This window comes from Mesoplodon bidens, assembly GCF_964165515.1.
Source record: "Mesoplodon bidens genome assembly, chromosome: 11".
In the NCBI taxonomy this organism is placed as follows: domain Eukaryota; kingdom Metazoa; phylum Chordata; class Mammalia; order Artiodactyla; family Ziphiidae; genus Mesoplodon; species Mesoplodon bidens.
This window is the reverse complement of record NC_138167.1, coordinates 94348609-94352068: the sequence shown is the minus strand read 5'-3', so window position 1 is coordinate 94352068 and position 3460 is coordinate 94348609.

Here is a 3460-nt window from a genome sequence, read left to right as displayed (position 1 = left end):
GAAAGACAAATATCATATGATATCACTTATATGTGGAATCTAAAATATGATACAAATGAACTTATTTACAAAACAGAAATAGACACACAGACATAGAAAACAAACTATGGTTACCAATGGGAAAGGGAGACAGAGGGATAAAGTAGGAGTTTGGGATTAGCAGATCCAAACTACTATATATAAAATAGATAAACAACAAGCACCTACTGTATAGCACAGGGAACTATATTAAATATCTTGTGATATACCATAATGGAAAAGAATATGAAAAAGAATACATATATATATATATATATATATATGAATCACTTTGCTGTAAACCAGAAACTAACAACCTTGCAAATCACCTGTATTTCAATAAAAAATAAACAAATAAAATAAAGTCTTTTGTCATTTATAGACAGTTATTGTTGTCCTCTGATGCTTTTGTAAAAGTGCTTCATCTTCAAGAAGATTCATAGCAAGGACATTTTGAAAAGTACAAGGTCTCTGATAAATTTCAGATCATACCACAGAACTGGGTATGAAATTAAAGAATCCTAGTGAAAAACCTGATGGCTTCATTAAAATCAACAAAAGAGTTGTTTACTGAGTGAACTGGTGAATATAGTTATAATTTTTATGGGTTTTGTCTAGAATATTATTGGTTTTGATCTGTGTTTTCCAGATATAGGGAAACCCTTCTCCTCAAGTTAATTATGACTTAAGAGCAAGTTGGTCAACTATACTGTGGGTAGAATTGAAATATTTTTCTTTTCTCTCTGCCTGGTCTTCTCACTAATCTAGGGTGTCTTTGAAGAATTTTTTTAGGGACATTTAGCTGGTAAATGGCAGAGCCAAGATTTTTAACTCAAGGTGAAATTCAAAGTTCAGAGGCCTTCCATGATTTCATACTCTACTTCTCTCTGACCACATTCTCTTACAACTCTCTTGCTCATTGTCCTGCAGTTTTACTGGCCTTCTAGTTGCTCCTCAAACATCCCAAGCAAGCTCCTGCCTTAGGATTTTACAGTTGCTCTTGCCTCAGCCTAGTACCGTCTTCCTCAGAATCCTGCAGGGTTTGCTCCCTCCACTCTTAAGTTCTCTGCTCAAATGTTACCTTAGCATAGAGGCCATCTCTAACCATTCTATGAAAAAAATGGCACTTTCCTGCTGTTATTCTCTATATACTAAACATGTTTTATTTTTACTCATAGCACTAACTACCGCTGGACATATTATACAACTGTCTCTGTACTTACTTATTATCTTTCTCCTTCCATTAGAATATGGCACCATGAGAGCAAGGCTTTTGTCTGCTGGTCATTTCTGTGTCCCCCATATCTAGAACTGTGCTTGGTACACAACAGATAACAATAAACATGAGTAGATGAATGATGCAGTTAAGCCATATTTTGCACAATAATTCTCATTTCTGTCGTGTATTTTTATAAACAGTATTTCTGACAATTCATTTTTAAAAGTGTCAGAGCAGAAAGAAATTTGTTACTATTACAATAATAATTGTCCCCATTTATTTCATAATAGTTCCCATTACTTTTTCCATAAACACTCTATTCTGTAAAAAAAAATACTTTATAACAAAGAATATGTTTATTAAACTTTGAACAAATGGAGCATTTTTCATCTGACTATTAACATTTGTTTACCTAAATAAAAACGTTATGATCTAGCCACAATAATCATCATATAATGAATTAGCAACCATTCACTGTTAGACAGAGTTACAGAATCTTTTTCTTTTTTTCCATCTCTTTCAGGAAGAAAATAGAGAGAAATTATTTTCTAATTATTTTAAGGAGTCTGAGATTGTAACTTTTACTGGCCTGAAATTTACCCTATTTGCTAGCTAACAAGTTTGCCTGCCAGTTTCATAGATGCTGACATAATACACAAGATTACTGTTCAGAGACAAATAATTTTATTACTACATAAATGGCAGTAATGAAAGCAACAGCATTTGAGCCAGTTCTCTGATCCTGGGTTCCCAAAGAGGGATGTGAAAGGGGCCATGTGATGCCTACCCATCCAGTGCATTGCGCTACAGAAGAGAAACCCTAAGCTTAGGGACCTTGACTCTTTGATAATGGGCAGTAAGTGAGCCTGACTTTTGTTCAGAAGGAGATATTACTATAGTGGACAATAAACAAACCTGTCCTTTGCTCCAAGAAGAAAACACTACTTCCATCTTGCAAAGCTGTTTACTATACATACATTCTTGAAAAGATAGTCTAGAAAAATAGCAGTTAATTTCTGCTCACAAGATGTACAGAAATGTGAAAGACCTGTGGAGAACTGTCTCTCCACAGGCACAATTTGGCGTTAACTCCAATACAGCAATAAAGTTGTTAATGCACCTTTAGAGCTCTTCACTGAAGTGCTTCCCTTTTCCAACATGCCTCCATTGACACCATTTGCCTTTTTCCTAATTTTATTTTAGAAATCAGATTATAAATTGCCTCCTCTGGGGAACCTCCCCTGGTCTCTTGAGGTTGAAATAGGTGCCCCTTGCTCCCACAGAATTCTACACGTCCCCTAATTTCTATATCACACCTCATTCTGTATATTAATGGCCCATTGAATTGTCTTTTACCCCCTTAAGCCATAAGCTTCTTGAGGGCAAGAGCTGTGATTTATTAACCAATGTGCTCCTAGAAACTTAAATCAGGATTTGACCCATTGTTAATGCTCACTAAATATATCATCTTGAGACTTTGGGATAGTTAAGAGATTTTCATAAAATACAGAATTTTTGAACACTTTATTAACATTAGGCATTGTGCAGACTATTTCCTGAGATGCATCTTCATGAAGAAGTGACATTTTAGTTAATTCAGGAAAAAAGAAAAGTAAAATTTTTAGTTGCAAAGAATTAAACCTGATGAAAACTTGATGCCACTAAAATTAATTATTCATGTTAGCTTAAGAAAATGTATTGTAATAGTCTGTCACAATGCTCCATTAGTTAGATGGAAATCTTTGACAGGCAGATGCAGATTTTGAGATCTTGTACCTTTCAACACTAGACAAAATTCTGTGATTATTTTCAAATTAAAGAATGATCTGTTCTTAAAACAACAGTCTAGGGCAGCCTTACATTTTCTAGGAAGTATAAAAAGAAAAAAACTTTTGTCTCATATGCTTTGATAGCTTTAGTTAAATCTAGGCAATTATTCTTTCTTTTTTTTTCTGGTTCCTTGTCTGCAGATAGAAATCTGAGAGTGTCCACCCTATGGAATTAAGCGTGTTGTATTAAAGACAAGTACTTTGCATACTAAGCACTATAGGAGATAAAATTTTCATAATAAAAGCATACTCAAAACTTACAGCACATCTTATTTTCTTTATTTTTTAAAACTGAAGCTGCCATAGCAACAAAGTAACCTGATGGATCCTGTAGCTCATTATTTCAATTAGGTTTATATTTTTCCTAAGAAAACAGATTATTTTGTTCTTCTTC